Genomic DNA, 19712 nt, shown 5'->3' on the forward strand with positions numbered 1-19712 from the left:
TACACACCTCCCTCCTTTTTTCTAAGTCTTCGCCCTCGAAGACACACGAGACCCTTATACCACCACCGTGGGTATTTTAGTTGGGCGCCAATTTTGTAACAGGAGAGGAGAAAATGTAGCGGCCAGACCGGGGTTCGAGCCCGGGACCTCCGAACACTAGCCGGATGCTCTACCAATTGAGCTACCTGGTCACCGATGATCGACCCAATCCAGTCCCGCTACAGACCAATGGGAAGCGTACTATCACTGTCTAATATGTAGTGTCTGAGAAGAAACAACCTTCAGATTAGATCAAATCTTTTACCATCTCGGACACTTATACATAAGACGGTGCTAGTATGCATATTCATTCACAATTTGGTGATACCTTACCTTGACCCCAAGGGTAATTGGGTTTCCTTTGAGCAGAGCATATGATCGATACTGAATATATAAAATGTCTCGCATTTGCACTTTTAAGTTTAATTAAGTAAGCTGTCTATATTTATTGTTGATTTCATTTTCAGAAGGTATGAATAAATTAGGAAACATAAAATAAATTAAGAAAATTGAGAAGATTTTCTCTTTTTTTTTTTTTTTTTATTTATTTGAAGTTTGGCTGAAAAGTTCACTGAATCCATTCATAAAAATAGGATGTAGGGATTTAGGCCACCTGTAGGCTTGGAGCATGTTTGGATGAATATTAGTGTACATTTGGCCGGCCCCATTTGGGGAAAAAACGGAATATGTTCTGAACTTGTGCTCAGGATTTGTATTTTTACATTCATGAATATTAATTAGGGAAATATATCACACTTTTTACCTTATAGGGAAAATAGTCTGCAAGTGCAAAGCAGACACAAAATATCACTATCTTTGTCACTCTTTGACACTTGTATAATATATAAGGTAATAAAAAAAAACAGCTGTATTCGAAATATTTAAAATCAACAATAAAAGACTAGATATCGTATTTGTTAGCCCCTAGGCCCCATGTTTATATTTCCAAACTTATTTACACTTGTACATTATGGAAGCATTGAAGCCTTCCAATGATTAACATTTATACAGGTGTTGTTACCGGGGTAATTGTGACATTTATTTTTTTTAATGCCTGCATTTATTTATGTTAACATGATCCAAAGGGTGTGGCATACTTTCTATTTATTTCTTTTGTTTACATGTAAACGACATATGTCTTAGGAAACCGACCTTAGTGGATATAGAGTTACAGGTTTTGTATTTTCAGGGGAAGTAACCAAGGTGTATACCATCTGCCACATGCACCATGCTATAATACTAGCTTGTACATGTACTAATGTTTTATTATGAACTCTCATTATTGCCATAGTATGATTTATAATACACATTTGTAGTCCTAATATAGATATATTTGTATAAATAAATTTATAGGCAATGCCATATGCATGTTGAACGGGTGCATAATATGGAACAGGAAAATTTCAAAATAGCAATTGATTTGTTATGTCATCGTCACATGGTGCATGTGCTATACAGTATATACATACCAGATACCAGATTAGCCACTCTGGGAAAAAACTGTGGATGTTATATGAAGACAAATTTGTTAGATGCTAAAATAGAATTACCTTTGGCAATGTTTAAATAAGTAAACTTTTATAACACTAGTAATTATTTCTTTGGATTTCTTTGAAAAATCTGTGTTAATTTGTTTTTTCAGTAAGTTGTACCTGAAAAATAAAAACAACATCATTTTTGTTCAATGTGCCCATTGTCCAATGATTTTGATAATAAAACCGCATGTACAAATGTTGAATTTCTATGGCAGTAATTTTGTTCCATTTGGACTAAACTTAACAATACATTATAGTGGTAATGAAATGCTGGATATTTTCATAGTCACACCTATCAGTCCTTAAAAATCAGGTACTAAAATGCTGTGAGTGGTCAAGGGTGCAATCATGACCATGCTCACACATTACTTGTGACCATTATATAGAGGTCAGTCCTTGGTCACCCGGACTATAGACAGGGAAGTTCTGTTCGAATGCATCCATACATTATTCATGGCTATATACTCCTGATGTAAACTATAGATGATGACTGTGTGGGAGGATAAACCCTGCTTCATCAGTATATCGGTTGTCAGTTAAAATACTTTACACTATATCTATACATCTGACAAATTCCGTGTATATTTGATGTTGTTACAAACACAATTGGCATATATCAAAAACAGCAATTTCAGAAAAAATGTTCATTATCAAAAGCATTTGATAAAATTTGTATCAAATGACATGTGCATTGGTACTTTCAGTATCATCTCTGCCCACATACAGTTGTAATTGCACTACATGGGTTAACATGTACAATGTATAATCATTTCTGCCCACATACAGTTGTAGTTGCACTACATGGGTTAACATGTACAATGTATAATCATTTCTGCCCACATACAGTTGTAGTTGCACTACATGGGGTAAGAATAAATAATCATCCCCTGCTCAATGCAAAATGTATATTTTTCTTTCCCTACGGTGCCCATTAGGGAAAATTTAGCCAATTGCAATTCTTTAAAACCTTTGGTTTGTTCATGACAGGATTTTGTCTTAATTAGGGCCTCAAATCGGAGATACAGGTACGTTGCCCTATAGTTATCACATGCACCTTGTGTGTCCCTCTGTCCTTCTGTCTGTCCATCCACAAATTTACTTACCAGCTGATAACTTTAGTATTTATTGACAGGTTTGCATAAAATTTGGTCAAGATGTTAAGTTCACAAAAATACATATTGCAGTTAAAAATAAAGGACATAAAGCCAACAGGTCGGCAGTAAAATTTTGTATCTTTTCACTGATGTATGTTTTGTTGGAATATTATATACAATGTTGTACAGCAAATTTGGTCAGAATTATGCATGGAGCTAGCTGACCAGTGGTCAAAGTCACTGGGTTAGAGGTCAGTCATTTGGGTCTAAATGTGAAGGAAAATGAATATCTAACAATGACCCGGGCTGTTAGTTGGGGAGGCTGCTTAAGTTTAGATATATCAAATCAAAGCTAACATATGAGTATTCTACTATTTTCAAGGTGGAAGGAAGTCATAAGAGCAAACGTCATATCATAGTATACCTATATGATTACAATTGTTTTTGAATTCCAAATGTCAAAGGGACCCGAATGCTAAATGCTAATTGAAGGAATTACTGAAAATGTTGATTAGAATGCATGATGCTGAGTGTCAGTTCCCAAACTCGGACAGTATTTGTAATATAACCCAAATTGTAGTATTTTGTCATATTGACTGAAAACCCAGGTGAGTAAAACAAGCCCTCCGGGCCTCTTGTTTAACATAGTTATAAGAATAATGATTTATTTTTACTTTTTTTTTTAACGAGAGTTTTAGTCCCTCATCATCATCAGGTGGAAAATTGTGCAATTTGCCTTTCATGCAGATCAGAATGTTGTCCGTGACCTCAAACACTTTTTCTTAGAAAGTACTTTAGGAATAGTTCATATTTATTTCACATCTTTCTAATGTTTTCTTGTTATGCATATATTGAAAGTCAAGTTTGTTATCTCTGTTTCTCAGATATTACTGAAATGAACTTATAATATGTGGAACTATATATATTTAATGAGAATTCATGATGGCCAACAGATGGTATCTTAGGTTTTAAGGGCTGAAGTTAGTTGGCTAATTTCAAAAAATATTGTGAGAGATTTTCCACAATTTCACATGATGTATACTGTAGGTTCCCCTGTACACTAGTTTTCATTTTTCCAGTCCAAATGGTTTCACACCAAAATATCTGTACAGGGCATTAATCAGGGAATCTTACAGTATAGTTTATTGTTTTTGTTTCATGTTACAAGTTGGAGCATTTATAATCACTGGCTATTTGGACTTTGTTAATTTCTAATAGTTCTAAATCTCCTTGGGGATGCATGACAAAGGAGATAACCCCTTTATAAACAGTAAATTGTTCTTCAATTCAAATAAAAGTGTCATTATTTTCCCTAGAGATTTTACGGTAGTATAGACCTGTTTTGTTCGTCTGTAGGTTTGTCTCCTAAATGTTGGCTGTATTTTTAAAGACAATTTGTTGCATCACCTGCAGTGAATGTAGGGCTAATTACAGGTGCATATTGTGTGTTGGAGGAACAATACCTAGACAGATTTAGAGATAAAGCTGGAGACAGAAATAGACCTGATCAGGTAGCAGCTATCATTAATCTCCTAAGGTACACGCATGTATATTCATACCAATGCACTAGTAAATACTTGCTGAAAGCTGTTAGTATAGATACATAAAAACAGAAGTCAGACAATCTTTTCTTCAGTGATAGCTTCAAGGTTTCATACCTACATCAAATTTTGAGTTGCGCAATCTCCCTGAAACATTTAAAAGATGAAATCCAAAGTTTACGGTGGCTTGATTTTAATTTGCCTCGAGTTCCAACACTCGATTATTTGTTCATGAAACAAATTAGTCAGTTTGATTTTTATGCATCACCATTTGTCCTGCAGTAAGTAATTTAGTGAAAATTAAGTCTGCATCTCTTCCTTGTTCCATGAGATAGGATATGGGCTACATTGATATAAAGTACAAATCACCTTGCCTTTTTGAAAAGCTATATTAATCAGGAAGCCTTGTAGGTTATAAGCACTCCTCCTACCCCATGTGTTAGATTTCACTGAGAGTGAGACTTTGCACCGCGATAAAATTGAAAATACAGCAAATGTCGATGTTCATGAAGGTGAAGGAAATCATGATTCAGCAGTTTTTTTCATATTTATTGCCCTCAACATGCAAAATTTCTGCTCCAGAATCCTCGGAAGTGCAACTTTTCCTACACCATGTGTTTAATTTCACAACTTTAAAAGAAAAAAATTGTAATTTTACAAATTCTGCAATAAAGGCACACGGAAGGGCTATGACTGATATACAAGACAACAAAACATTTATAAAAGTGCATGCACATGCAGGAATGCATATTTTGAAGGAATCATTGTCTGTTTAAATGTACATAAAGATGTTTTTTTTTTTTTTTTTTTTTCAAATAGCAGCAAAGTTTTGTGTTATTCATATTTGATACATGGTTAATAGATTACTGTTGTTTCACATTTTGCCTCCCATACTGGGATGGAGGTGGTAAAGTTGGATGAATGGGCTATATCATGTAGGATTACGTTGTGACCATCCATTGGTCCATGTCCTTGAATTATCCTGCTGTCTGTCAGGTTTTGTTTCCCTTAAGTAACTGCAACAAATGTTAACAGATCTTCTTCAAACTTAGTAGCAAGGTTAATTGCCAAGGGCTCCACCAAGATCGACTGTCATTTTTTTCGAACTTTATATGACAGAGTTATGGCCCCTTGATTATAACTGAAAACATTGTTTTCTGCCATTTCCTTGAGATAACTGGAAGAGTTTTTATCAGATTTTCTACAAAATTGTTAACAAGGTTAAATGCCTCAAGGGCTAGGCCAAGTTTAGTTGCTAGAGTTATGATGTCTTGATTAATGAAAAAAATTGTTTTCTGCTGTTTTCATGCAATAACTCCCGCAAATATTATCTGATTATCATCAAACTTAGTAACAGAGTTATTTGCCGTTTGATTTATGACAAACACTGTTATTTGTCATTAGATAAATCACTCCTAAATATTTTGTAAATGACTTCAAACTTGAAACAGGATTAAATGTATTAAGGGCTCAGTCTTTGTGATAAGTTTGATGGTAACAGATAAGAAGAGAAGTCTTGTAAAATCAGTTTACTTTATTCCGTAATACATGTTCAATAAAACATAGATCCAACTTCTGTATAAGGTTTTTTTTCTTTGAGTTTCAAACAATACATTATGGCTGAACAGAATTTATATAATCATGCTTTTGGATTAAGAGTTGTATGTATGTTGAAATTACAGAAAGGATAGGAGTTTTATCGGATTTGAAAGACATGAGTGCTGGCTTTCAGTCACATGAATAAATTCAAGGATAGATTTTATAACATGTATCTGCAGAACCTATAATAAATGTCTGATTTTTATTCACATTGCTCCCAGTGAAGCTATCATTTCCTCCGTTGTTAAAGTTATTTCATTGTTGCTAAGTAAATCTAGTAAATTTATTAATCAAGTGACAAATTCTTGTGTTTATCACACATCTTTAATGACTTTTATAGATCAGTTGATATTTGAAATGTTAAGAATGTAGACAGTGTCGTTTAACTGCAGGCTACAGATGTAAAACATACTTATTTATTAACTCTAATCTTTTACAGGTTGATATAATACATTATAGAGTAGTTTACCCAGGCGGTCATGAAAATCACAACAAATGATGTTTGCCAACTATAATCACATATAGGATGGACATACATTTAAACTGATCAATGAACTGGGTAAGTATCCTTAGTTTAATCTCATCAAAATTATTTTAAAATCATTCATACATGTACAGGTTCTTTTATCAATGCACATGAATAAATTTAATCTCTTATTGGTGACAAATCTTGAGAAATCAACCAACACCTTCATTTTAAGAATTCCATTTTCATAATCTCAAATCTCTATTTGTGGCTGTCAGCATAAACAAAATTTCTAATTACTTGAAAACAATTGGCTTATTCAACGAAATTTTGCTTAGCATTGCCACTTAATTGGTACATTGTATTAACTATATATTAGCCTAGTGTGTGGATTAGCATACTTTTTGACCTACTTATCCACAATTTGTTGGCCCTGATCGATGACCTTTTCCTGTGTTGATGGTCAATTGGTCATTATAAGAGCAGTATAGTAATAATAATTCACAATATTTTATTTGAGTACATCTGTCTCTTTATTTTGTTAATTGGAAAAAAAGTTTTAAAAAGATGTGTTTGTTTAATGTCTGAATCCAATTGTTTTCTGATCTATAATTTATACAAACAGATGATCTTAGATGCAGAGGAATGTCTTATGCATGATGCTTCTGCAAACTGAGGTGGAAAAAATGTCCGTCTTCATCACTGACACAGCTGAAGGTACATTGTAGAAAAAAGGTAACCCTTATTTGTGGGGCAGATGTTCACCCAGTTATGCTGTTGCTGATTTAAAAAAAAAAAAAAAAAAAATTCTAAATACAATAATATCACTTTATATACCTAATCAGTAAAAAAAACAGTTATTTTATACAAATAACCAAGATTGTTTCTATTTTTTCTAAGTGTAAACAAAATGACTCATTAGTTTTCGGTATTGTTGAGATATCTATATTACATACTACAGTATACATGTATATAAAAAAAAATAATTCTTCAAATGACCAGTTATAATTTTTTCTGTCTCCTTGATAAATATATTTGTATTTGTCAAAATCAATGAAGGATATGATCAGGTGTACTTAGCTCTGTCATTGCAAGATTTTTCAAACGTAGTTTCAAACCATTGAGTTTTCCAATCAGTAAAATGATAATGATAGGTTAGTGGCCCTATCTGGCTCAATCTGTATTGTCGGATAGTGGTTAGGAGCTGCTTTCAATGGTCTGAGGGACACAAAGGCCAAACAGTTTGATATATAGGTGACACTAAATAGACGCCAGGCCTAATTGTGGCCAACCCAAGAGTTCAAACTCACGGGATTACGCGTCATTATATGAAAGTATATATGTCTCTCTGTTATTCGGCCTGTTATTCAGGTGTCAAAGAGCCACAACGTTACATTTGAGACTGAATTGGGATTTACATTGAGATTAGACATCAACAGGAAGGAACATTTGGGTGTGATTATCATTGCACTTCCTGTCTCAGGGATACAGGTAAGGTGACAATTATGTATTTGTTTGTTACAGGTGACAAAGCATGTAAACATGTCCATTCGGATCAGGTATATATATACACTAAGACTTAGACCAACAGAGGTAGATTCTGTAGGTATTGAAAGTAACAATTGAACATTAAGGTTTGTACTGGATTGCACGTATAAAGAGTATGTTATCATTATATCATTTATTATGATTGCAATAAATTCATTGTTAATAGTTTCTTGTTAGTCTAACTGACATGCAAATATAAACTTAATGCTTAACTTTTTTTTTAGAAAGTTGTTTAATTTGACAGATTGCTGAATATTTTTTAATGAATAAAGAGTCATGACTTCAGGCTTCAAGCAGTAGTACTAGCTTCCTCCGGATAAATAAATGAGTTTTATATTAGTAAAATTATAGAGACATTATATTGGCTGTATACAGTGTAAAAGACCAGTGGTCACTCTATACAGGTGGAAATGAGGCTGTACGAATTCTAAACTTATGTAGCAATATAGAAGGATTCAATAAAGCAATATTCATCTTTACTCAGTATTTTACTGAGCTATCTTAGTGGTAAGTTTGAATAGATATTGCAGTAACAAGCTGTTGTCATATTAATTGAAGGTGGATATATATGGTCTTTACACTGGTATACTGAAAGCATGACCTAGAACTAGCCTGTGGTCAAATAAATGCCATCCCAAGACACTTAAGAGTCCGTAAAGCTTATGATATTATTAGTCCCCTGCCAGTGGAGATTACAGGTAATTTCCACCCTCTCAATATGTCCACACTTTTCTCAGCCATGCTTCAAGCTATATGTTGGTGAAAAATTGGTATATATAGCTTCAGTATGAGTAGCTACAGACTAGGTTCGAGTTGCAGGGTGTTTGGGTCAAGGTCACTGTTACTATTTATAGCAGGGGCCGGTAGGGGACATATATTGCTTTAGCAATACCTGCATGCGTGTCGAAAACTAAACCCAAATGTCTTTTATATGATCATTCTATACTTCTATTGTAGAAGTTGTTTGGGTAAATTAAGTATGATGTATCAAAGTCAGGATAAATATTATTCTGCATCAGTGGGAACATGTTTATTATTGTAAATATGATAGCATCTGCTGACTTGTTCCTACTCAATGTTCAGGTGACCTTTGTTGACCTTGGAGATGTTCAGTCAGAAACAATAATACAGTTACATAACTTGTACTTAAGTTACAGGAAAAACACAGGAACTGTCAGATGCCTGTGATAGATAAAGACGATTGTCAGTACCAATCACCTTCACATTAGGTCCGACATTATGTTATTTTTGGGATCATGGTTTTTTTTTCGGCCCTGAGCCTAACTCATGTTTACATATGACAATAACACAAGACAAGACAACAACAGGTGAAGTGTCATCAATTTGACCCTGTTCTTCCTGTCATTGCGATATCTCAGGTAGATCAGTTAACGATGTCCAGCCACAGGTGTGAATTTGACAACAGTACACTTGACTTAAATATCTAGCCTTTGGTGACAAGTACTTTAAATAAATGAGGATTGTCTACAGAAGCTCTATGGATATTGGATCATCTTAACTGATAAAACCTGTCCATCAGAAAGTGATATTTTCATTCCTGCTAGTTTTATCCTCGTGGGATTTTTGTCCTGGGAATGTGTTAAATCTCATTAAACACTGAAGAATATGAGTTATTAACATGTACAGCATATATACAGCTATCTGACTATATATCCCCAGCAGCATACAGCTCTAGTTAGCTGTCTATCAACTGGTGTCCATGGAAATACTCACCTTGGGTCAATTTTCAAGGTCAAATAAAATTGTCAACAGTTCACTATTGGTTCAATATAGTTGAAGTTGAATTATAGATGTTGTTTTACAAGTTTATCTGCACAATACTTTTCATGAAATCAATTAGAACCAAGTTACAAACATTTTTGTACAGTAAAAATGTAGATCACTCATTTTGATTTTAGAGCCTTTTGTGCCGTAGGCATTCCTCAAAATTATGATAGTGCTAATTGCAGGTTCTGTATGTGTTTTACAGTGGTGCATCAATCCATCATTGTGATGATATGTTTAAATTGAGTTATGCTCTAAAATTTGAGTGTACCTAAATAAATATGTTTACAGTAATTGATTCGGCATGACTGTGTGTAAGGTCATTATGAGGTTTCAAGGTCATGTTGAGAATGTGGTCTATCTTAGAGCAGCTAGATGTATCCAGTGTTATTGGCTTTTGTTTCTGATCGACCTCTAATGCTCTGACTTCATAAGTAAATTGTTACAGGTTTGGTGGAAATAAAATTAAAATTTTATCTCTTCCTCACAGGATATGTAAGCAGACAGCATGTCTGACAAAGGTGTCGCATACATTCATTCTATCTTCCTATCTAGCATGCAATCACATTTACATACCATATCTGACTTCATTACACAAAACCTGTACCAAAGTGTTCCTATTTGTTTCTCATTACATGAAAACATGGCGACTAATCGCACTAATGTTATAATAGCTCACAACCGCAAATGCCAATACATGGATGTTTGTTATCATTTTACATAATACCATGGCGAGCCTACACTGATCCTGGTATTATGTCCCATTGTTTTATTCGTGCCCAACCACATAGCAATATAAACACCCTATATAGTGCTTGCTCTGTGCGCCTGTCCATGGGTCCGAAACACTTTTGTGTCTGCATAATAACTTTGTCACTAAAAGTCACTGGAATTCTATACTTGAACTATTACTCAATGGAATGCTATACTTTGGTATATGGGTTCATCTTGGTGAGGCTTTATGTCAGGTATCAAAACTAGGTCACTCTGACTTACGTTTTGACTTTTGATTTACAGCAAAGAAAGGTTTATCTGGGCTCTATCTCCTACCTAGTTACTAGAACTTAGGATATGGGTTCACCTTAGTGAGGCTTTGTGTGATGTATCAAAACTAGGTCACTCTGACCTACATTTGAACCTTTGACTTACATCAAGAAAAAGTTTGTCAGTGTTATGTTTCTTGCACTACTAGTCACCAGAAATTCATGTTTGTGTGAGGCTGTATGTCATGTATCAAAACTAGGTCACTCTGACCTATAGTTAGTAGGAGAAATGTTTTACCTTGTTTTATTTGAACACATTTGTTATCTGGAAATAAACATGATTTATTAGTTCTTGTCTAGTATTTATAGTTATTAAATTATATAGCTGTTAAAAAATAAAAAGATCTGGTTGGTGAGAAAACAATACTTGAATGTTTGTGTGTTTGTGTTGTTGCCCTGGGAACAGCCAGGATCATTTTGAGGCAATCTCTCCTTGTAGTAGTAGTTGGTGGCTACCTCACTGAATAACATAAAGGATGCCCGGCGCATGCCATTCAGAGTACTTAAGGTAAAGTGTTATGCCAAGGACAGAACCAAGACAGCACAGACTAGCCGGTTTCTTCGATATCTTTTTTCAAAATTTTCGTATACCTGGTGACCATACAGAATTATTTTGTGTACCTGATGTCACCTCATAGTTATAGTATGTACACTGTATAAGGTATTTGGGTACTGAAAAGCAAATCATATATAAACTTTTATAATTTAGTACCTACCCCTTAAATCATGGGTGATTTTTACACAGTATTTCCATGTATAGAGATTGTGACAGTTTAATGTTCATACCCACAATGAAATAAGGGTTGGCTCAAGGAAGGAGTATCTAGATGTTACACTGATAAACTCACTGTCCATATTTGTACTGATTTACTGGAGAAAGAAAGGTCGCCACCGATGGTTGGACAAGAATGCACACCTTGTACAGTCTGAGGAGTACTTGCTCATTTGTGAGTAATTACCATCTTCTTTTTTATTTACCTAACTAAGCATTATACATTCTAAACAGTTTAGATGGTAGATTTATTTTTTAACATTCCTGATGTACTTGTAGGATTTGTTCTATGGCCAGGAAACTGCTTGTAAAACAGAGCCCCTTAAATAGTGACAATTTCCATGTGTATACAAGTTTACCGAGGGCTAATATATATCACCATGCCACCTGAAAGGCGTAAATCTATTTGAAGGTAGATGTAAATTTCAGTTTTGGAGTGTATTTGTAAATAAGGTTACTTTGCAAAAAAAAACCCATTAATATCTGAAATTTACTGTCGAGATGTCATTTAACTTTACAATATTTGTAGAATTAGATGATTTTGCAGGGATACTGTATGTAGACCTTTACAGTTAAATTCATTTTAACAGATACAAAGTGTACTTATATCTTGGAACCATGAAAGACACTCGATCTATTATTTCCGAAGTTTATTATTCCTGATTTATTAGATTTATACAAAAAATGAAGCAATTAATACATTGCTTTTGATAAATAAAAGTAAATTAATCAAATAAATTATCTGTAATATTTTGTTGTTTAAATTTTGTTGTGCTAGAGACTTCATTATTTTCAAAGTTGAAATACATTATATTTGCTGATAAATGACCTTGAATACTATTGACCTCACTTTGTATGGCCTGTTTTAAGTCTGGTACCTGTGTAGAGGCCCTACACCAGACATGCATGGTGTCAGGACCAGAGGAAACTCGGGCTATGCATATTAATGTTCATGTGTGAATACCAGGTATATTAGTAAATAAATACAAATTTATTTCCATTGATGAACTTGACTCAATAATTCACTGTATGACATTGATAGAAAATAGGAGCTAGTTAAATGTGACCCTCCTTCAGTGTATACTTGACTGATCAGAAGGTAAAAACCAATGTTGTGGACCAGACTTGTCCAGGTGTGATTAATGATGTAGGATTATAGATATTGACAAGTATTGTCCCCTGTCCGTTTGATCATCATACTGGGTATACAGATACCAAAATGTGATATCACCATTAAAAACAGGTTTGTAATGTTCTTTTTATATACCCCTGACACCTTTTTCTTAATGAATTTTTATACATTGTGAATTCATACTCTAGAGATCTTGAAATATTTCAGAGATATGTTAGATGTTGAAATATTTCTCTACCTTATCCAATATTTCTACGAACAGATTGATCAGTTTTATCATATATAGAAATCTAAAAGATATTTCTTTCAGCTAATCAAATTAAATAAGCAGAATGTCTTTTCAGCAGATATCTAAATTATGTATTGTACTTTATGCAGTTTAATTACCATTAAATTCTGAGTGATTGATATACAAATTGTATCTAGACTACAGCATGAGTTTGTCACAGTATTGGATGCCAGGATGTTTGTAGAGAGATAATCACATACATTACTGTGCAAGGTTTATAGCCTAATATGTTATGTCATCAGTATAAATGATGGGGTAGACTCACGATCAAATTGATTTGATTTCCGCCTGAAAAACCAGATGGCATTTTACATTAAATAGTATCCCTCATCACCCGCCCCCTCGTCCTGCATACTTCCTGTTTCCTATCCAATGTACTGTCATTATGACAAACTTTCTACCATAGTCTGGCCTGTCAGGTATACGTACTAACAGTGTGTTCATGTAACTACAAGTACTATCAGGGTATGATTTGACTCACTTTTACCAGCTGGTGCAACGATCAATAATAAAGAAGACAAAATATGCATGTGAAACGTTTTTTTCTTTTTTTTTTCAATATGATGGAGCTCCAATTAGCTATTAACTTGAGATCCCTGTATGCTTTTTTGCTTGAATTACTGTTAGACTTTCAAATTTTGATCTTCTTACTTATAAAACTCATGTCTTTATTCTTCCAAACTTAGGCTCCACTTTAATATTAGGGCTTCTTTTACACTGTTGAGCTTGGATACTTAAATTAGATCTACCTTTTGCACAGTTGAGCTTGAGCTGCTTTAAACTAGAGCTCCCTTTATACAGTTGAGCTTGAGCTGCTTTAAACTAGAGCTCCCTTTATACAGTTGAGCTTGAGTTCTTTTAAATTAGAGCTCCCTTTTCACTGTTGAGCTTGAGTTCTTTTAAATTAGAGCTCCTTTTTCACTGTTGAGCTTGAGTTCTTTTTCAATTTTGACAGTTGGGTTTGTTATCACTATTGCTTGTGGAGTACTAAAGGGATATTTCTCAGACTTCACCTGTAAGTTCCACTTGGTCCTTAGTTGTGTCCATTTAGTTTTTAGTCTGATCAGTATAACAAAATGGCCAACAGGCAGCCATCTTGGATTTTTAACATTTGAAGTTTGTTTGGTTATTTCTTGAAAAATACTCAAGGAATTTTTCTCAAGCTTTATATATATGTTTCTCTTTGTCCCTAATTGTACCAATTCAGTTTTGGGTCTGATCATGGAAAATTGGTTTCTATCTGTCCATTCATATTTTATCTATCCTGTAAGATTGTCTGTAACAGGTTTCTGTATCATCTAACCAATATTTTGTAAGTTTGGTATGCAGGTGTAGGGAGGGGGGGGGGGGGGGGGATGAATTGAGTAGAGAAGGTTATTAGTTCCCCACTGGGAACCATGGGTTTTTGTGTTATGTTTGTTTGTCCTTCTGTACATTATCCTATCTGGGTTCAGTATCTCATACATTGCTTGGCACTGGAACTTCATTCATGGTGCATGTGTTCACCTATAAATAGCTAGGTGAATCGAGTGTCATGTGTCCAAATTAGGTCACTCCTACCTACATTTTGACCTTTAACTGACATCAAAGAAAAAGAAATTGACTGGGTTCTATCTCCTACATTACTTTACTCTAGAACTTCATATCTTGGGTATGTGTTCAACTTGGTAAGGTGATGTGTTATGTGTCAAAAGTAAGTCACTCTTACTTTCATTTTGTCCTTTGACCTACATCAAAGAAAAAATTGTCCGAGCTCTAATGTATATATACATAGACCTATATTTTGACCTTTGACCTGTCTTGTTATTAGCTCACCGGTTACGAGTAACCGAGAGCTAATGCTGTCACCCCGGCGTCCATGTCGGCGTCGGCGTCCCACCCCAAAACTTTAAAGTTTTGGGGTAAGTTTTTGGAAAGCTTAATTTGTAAGTCCCAAAGTATACACCTCATGCCCTTCTAAGTTGTTTTATACATTCATTAGCGGTCTAGGAATGATGCTGTGGCAAAATCATGCAGAAAAAAATTGTGATTTTTTTTTGGCATTTTACCATTTAGTGGACTTTACTTTTTTGGCATCAAAACTCACTTTAAAGTTTTTGGGGTAAGTTTTTGGAAAGCTTGTAAGTCCCAAAGTATACACCTCATGCCCTTCTAAGTTGGTTTATACATTCATTAGAGGTCTAGGAATGATGCTGTGGCAAAATCATGCAGAAAAAAATTGTGATTTTTTTTTGGCATTTTACCATTTAGTGGACTTTACTTTTTTGGCATCAAAACTCACTTTAAAGTTTTTGGGGTAAGTTATTGGAAAGCTTGTAAGTCCCAAAGTATACACCTCATGCCCTTCTAAGTTGGTTTATACATTCATTAGAGGTCTAGGAATGATGCTGTGGCAAAATCATGCAGAAAAAAATTGTGATTTTTTTTTGGCATTTTACCATTTAGTGACACAAAAACCCACTTTAAAAATTTTGGGGGTTAGTTTTGGAAAGCTTGTAAGTCCACACCCTTCTTATTTGGTTTTTACATCCATTAGAGGTCTAGGAGCGATATGATGTGACATACAATTTCAAAATGACATGCTTATATATATACATACATAAAAAATGAATGCATAGTGTGATTGCTGCCACCAGTGAGCTTTAATTCACAATCATTGATTGCACTTGTTATATTACTAGTCTATTTCATAATTTTGCTTAAGAATTTTGGTAAATTAACAACATATAAATCATGTCAAATCACCTTTACAGCTAGTATATATTATTATGTAATAAGCCGAGGGGACCAAAACATAATCTTAGACTTACAATTGGTGGTCCCAGGCTTATTGCAGGACACTGAAATATTAACATTTGTTACTATAACACTTCAACTGAACAGCAGTAGACATGGATTGGCTTATTATCAATCATGGGCTTATTGTTGAATAATTATGATGATTATTTGACCTGTAATTTCAATGGTTTTTCTCTGGGAACTCCAGCCTCCAAAACCTGGCACATCCTTAAATGTCCCTAGCTGTTAATAGGATGTTAAAAATTAAACCAAACCACTAAACAATCATCGTGGGTAAACTTTGATCTCCAACCCAAATCAACGGAAGAGTATGTCTGATGGTAATTGCGATCTATAAGTATGACCAGATAATACCTTCCCCATAAAAAGCCAAATATGATAATATGTTTAGAATAAAAAAAATAGAGAAAAACTGAGTTTTGGCAATATTTCATCTTGCTTAAACCAATTTGGTTCTTTTTTCCCGTTATAGATTAATTCTGATGTTCATTTCTGTCTAAATTTAGCAGTATAAGGTTGTTATGACGCAGGTGCTATAATGACTATCAAGATAATCAGAAAATGTTATTGAGTTAAAATCTTCTGAAATAAATAAAAGTCCTATTAATTGCACTGGAAGTCACAGCAGTTGACATTTATTATTGATAAAAAATTGAGGAATTTGGTGTCAAACGGGTTGAAGAGTTTGTTATCTGTGGGTCAGCAGAAACTCTTAACCCGGTGTTTCAAATGCCATGTGTTTGTTTGATCAGAGGCATTGGACATACGTGTGTGAGGTAGGTAGTGGCCGACAAAGGAATTTTTCATAATCTTTCTGGTCTCAAGCTTCTGGCAGGACTTTAGAACATACACCTGAGAATGAAAATATTCTGATTTCATCAGGGTCAAGTTACTGTAAGTTTGTTTAGGAATTAAATATTTGAATTGACTCTTAATTTTGATTTGAAAAATTTCAAACATAATTCCGTTGATAAATGAATGTTTATAACCTAACACTGTTTTCAATTTAGATATAATGAAATATTATAAATACAGTTGATAACATGGTAACCCTTGCCTGCAGATGTTAACTCTGAAGTGGGAACATTTTAGTGGAGATAGATGTTTAATTACACCTTAACATGTGGCAAATATCCCAACCTTAGTCGCCACTTTAGTGAAAAATGTAATTAGAACCCATTGTTTTTGTTTCAATTTAGATAAATGGCTTTGAGAACAGATGGATGTAATATTTCTGGGTTAAGGGTATATACTTGATGTGGCGTTTTTACTTATGGTTTTATTCAATACTTGCAGTGAAGGACATGCTACAGTTACCAAGTGCTTGAGGACCATTACTTCAGGGCCCAGATCAGTAGGTGTGTGTCATTTTGCCTTACTGCTTCAGGACTGCAGTGCTGTTTCAGTCCAGTACAGCCCTACTAATGGTAATACCATATGTTGTAAGGTAAGAACTCTCAGCAGGGTGTCTCGTACAACAGATTACGACTAGTTTCATAAGATTGTCGGTCTTGAGAAAATGTGTTATAATGACAATATTATTTTGTGATTAGCAGAAAAAAGTTAGGTTTCTCAGGAAAATGCCAACAAAGCTTTAAAGTTTGGGTAGTTTTTCACACATGACAAAATGTTTTTTTTTACCATTTGCAAATTAACAAGGCAAAAATCCAGATTTTCACATGAATAGTTAATTGTTTATCTGATTCCATATAAAATCCTACCAACTGTTTTTCACTTTGGGTTGATTATTTGGTAGCTTTATACCCAGTTTTATCGCCACAGCCATCTCAGAAAAAGGACAAACATTTGACTGTAGTCGCTACTGTCCATCATTGTTTTTACAAGATTCCGCAAATGCAAATTCCAGTCATGGTTTGAAGAAACCAAAATAAGTGTTAATGATTTTCAAAATCAATCTCAGGATGCCACAGATCTCGTTTTATCTAATGATAACTGTAAAGTGTAAATCTGGTCATGTGCCCCCCACTCCCCATGTTTTATCAATGCAGTTGCAGTGTGCATGGGCATTTGATACGAGCTGTAACACATATTTTATACAGAGATATTAGGATTTGATGAATGGAGCAATAGATTTCTATGCAAAAAACTTTGCTTTAAATCCAAATTTCAGATTCTGGATAAGATAAAATGAGATAAAAATCTATCCCTGCCTTTTTGTGACAAATTTACTAGAATCTGCTGATCAGAGATTAAATTGTTCACATCAGAATACAGTAAACAAAAAATGGTTTATATGTCTCTTTTACATCTTGTAAAGCAATTAAAATTATGAGCAGTCATTAAGAGACTAAGACAAATATTAAGATGATTCTCCAATACTAACTGCATGCAGCACAATGAAGCATTTGGACCAGATCTAGAGTTACCCCTTTAGCGCTGTGCAATAAACATTTCGCTGTCATGACACTTTCAGGGTCTAGGTAGAAAAAAGTTGGTCAGCTGATTAGTGTCCAATTTGCTCAATACCCTTAATTGATAGCTTGATATACATCTAATTAAAAACTTTCATTTAAATTCAAAGTTCATAAATTAACGAAGGTATGTGTTTACAAAAATTCCACTGATTTACATAGGCAAGCATTTTTGTGAAATAATCTCAAAATTCCAGTTGATCATGGATTAAGCTGACAAAGCTTTGGATTAGTGTGGTCCATATCAGTATTTGACAGGTGTATATCCAGGACTGGACACCAGCCAATCAACACTGGTCATTTCTGATGCTCTGAACCTCTGTGTTACCAAATTGCTTATATTAATAACATACTGACAGGTAACATGTCTGAAGTTTATTAGGTGTATATTATGATCAGGTAAATGTAGCATATGCTTCCACCTTCTTGATATTAGGGCCTCGCATGGAAATGTGGGTGCCATGTAGTAATCACAGTGTCTGTCCATCTGTCCGTCCGCACTTCCTAGCACTTTCGTTTCCAGCAGGCAAAACTGCCTGAAACTTCATATGGGGTTACACTGTGCTGTGCAGATGTGCAATAGGTGTCAAAATACATTCCTAAGATCAAGACCAAAGTTGCTGTTGTATTAGAAATTGTTCAGTGAATATACTGTCAAAGGTCCTGAAATATCACACCATGATGCACTCCCACATGCACATTTACAATAGCTATGGGTTAAAAAAAGTTCCTACGGTCAAGGTCAAGGCTGCTGGTAATAAATATTAGAAATAGAACAGGAAAATTACATACAGAAATACTGTCACAAATGCATGACACAAGGCCAACTTTCTGAAATATCAAATGATGATAGTTTATATGCAGATGTGTGATACAGGTTTAAAAAGTTTCTAAGGTCAAGGTCAGGGTTGTTTTTCACTGTCGATGTTAAACTTTGGTTAAGCTCTGTTTAGAGATCCACACATTCTGGAGAGGGAGTTAAAAAATTAAAATTGTGTGACTATATAGCTATAGTTACTATTCCAGATAATGAAAAAGAGATGTTACATTATTATGACAATTTATAGAATTGTATTTCAATTCCTAGGCCACAATTGCCAATTGAAATTCAGATCAGTGTACAGGCTTAAGAAAGCTAAACATTTGTTAAACTTTTTAATTGATTCTGAAGTGATATGTTAGGACCGTTATATGTATACTGATGAGATATCCAAAAATAGAATAAGCTGATATACAGTAATAGCCACATGACATGTCAGTCATTTTAGAGTTGTATAAAAGAGAACTAAGTGTAGGCATTCATTCCAAGTGGTTTAATTCAACATGCAAAGTGCAGTCTACTTCATGATGTATACAAAATTAAACCAACAAAGCAACATATCCTATAAATGACTTTATCTGTCAGGTGACACGACCATATCATAGATAATGTCACAAGACATGTATTAACACTTGTGTTCATCAGTTATAATAAGTGTTGTCATGATGACATCACAGTATTGTTTTGATATAGGAAACTTAATGTTTAAGTCAAAATTAGCCAGAGAGTTTTTGTTTATTTTCTCATAAATGTGGGTTATGTGATCAAAAGAATCTTACCTGACAATTGCAGAATAAAATTTATTATTGTTAAAATTG

General features: G+C 34.2%; 1 protein-coding gene across 5 annotated transcripts in view; it reads left to right on the forward strand.

The window, feature by feature from the left end:
• The window catches only part of LOC117335052 (semaphorin-2A-like), a 123461-nt gene that overhangs the window by 658 nt on the left and 103091 nt on the right, over positions 1–19712 (forward strand). For 2 of the 5 annotated variants that reach the window (XM_033894973.1, XM_033894972.1), the window contains exons 2-5: positions 6248–6367; positions 6900–7009; positions 7646–7765; positions 16939–17089. The gene's annotated coding sequence lies outside the window, so the exon portion shown is untranslated. Of the gene's footprint in view, positions 1–6247; positions 6368–6899; positions 7010–7606; positions 7766–16938; positions 17090–19712 lie in introns of those variants that run through there. The other 3 variants (XM_033894968.1, XM_033894970.1, XM_033894971.1) reach the window with 3 other exon arrangements.

This window comes from Pecten maximus, chromosome 9, assembly GCF_902652985.1.
Source record: "Pecten maximus chromosome 9, xPecMax1.1, whole genome shotgun sequence".
In the NCBI taxonomy this organism is placed as follows: domain Eukaryota; kingdom Metazoa; phylum Mollusca; class Bivalvia; order Pectinida; family Pectinidae; genus Pecten; species Pecten maximus.